Below are 1,222 nucleotides of genomic sequence, written 5' to 3' on the forward strand. Positions count from 1 at the left end.
TGCCCGGCCCCGATCCGCAGCTCCGGCGGCCGTGGGCCGCACTCCCTGAGCCCGGGTCTGGCCCTTTGCTCCGCTCGCCCGCGCTGCTCGGAGTCGCCGGCTCTCAGTCCCGCTGGCTCATGGCAGGCGGACGTTTCCTGGAACCCTCCTGCGCGGCGGCCAGCGAAGAAGCAGAGCCGCTCGGCCTGCACCAGGCTGCCAGGGCCGGACCCCAACCCTGGGTCAAGCCCGCCCTCCACTCTTTGTGTTCCCCAACGCAGGCTGCAGCGGCGGGAAGCAGCGGGCGCCTTGCCTTGCGATGACAGGAAAGCAGAACGCGCAGCGCCGAGCCCCCGAAAATAACAACCTGCCGCCGGGGTCCCTGCTCTAGTTTTTCCCGCGTTACATTTCGCGCCTGGGCGGAACCAATCACCGCCAGTCCCCTGCCCGCTGGCCGCAGCGGCGAGTGACAGGACATGCGAGCCAATAGCTGTGCCTGGATTTCTTTCTAGCTAGAGCGGGGCGGAGCCGGACCTGCGCGCGGGTCCTTTCTGACACGCTATTGGCCGCGGCTCTTGTATTTTTTTTCTGCCTGAAGAGCCAACAGCGTTCGAAACTCCGGGGGAGCGCGCGACGTCTGCACTCGCCCAGACACACCCTCCAGTAGCCCCGCCCCTGCCGTCCTTCCGCGCGGTTAGTCGGGGTTGGAGGCGCGCTGTGGGCGACAGGCAGGGGCGGGCGGTAAGAGAGTTGCTGATTGGAAAGTTATCAGAGAGGGGGCGGGCCAGGGGTGGTAGTTGGCCGGCGGGGTCGCTCGTCTGGCGGCCCCTCCCGCCTGTGGCTGTTGGGCTGTAGTTCCCGCGCGGCTGGGAATTTAAAGGGCTGGGGCCCGGGCTGCCCGCCCCCGTCCGTGGCTCCCGCCACCAGCTCTAGGGGGACCGAGGCCTTCTTACTGCAGTTTCTAGTAGACACCAAAAGGTGCGTCGTTTCTTAATGGTCCCCATCTGCCCAGCTGTTGGACTCGCTGTGAGTTGACCCTCTCCGCACCCCCCCTACTCGCCCCAAGGCTGAGGTGGGCATCAGTCCCAGCCTTCGCCTCCCCGGGCCTCGGTTTCCCATTTGTGTAAAGTGGGGTAGTTAAGGAAGTCGTCTCTGAGGTCCCCGTGTGCTGCTCGCGGCTCGGAGGGGACACGAACACAGGCGTGTGTCCATTCTTACACCCGGGACGGATGCCCGAAAGACG

The sequence above is a fragment of the Leucopleurus acutus genome (genome assembly GCF_964270905.1).
Source record: "Leucopleurus acutus genome assembly, chromosome: 7".
Taxonomy (NCBI): Eukaryota; Metazoa; Chordata; class Mammalia; order Artiodactyla; family Delphinidae; genus Leucopleurus; species Leucopleurus acutus.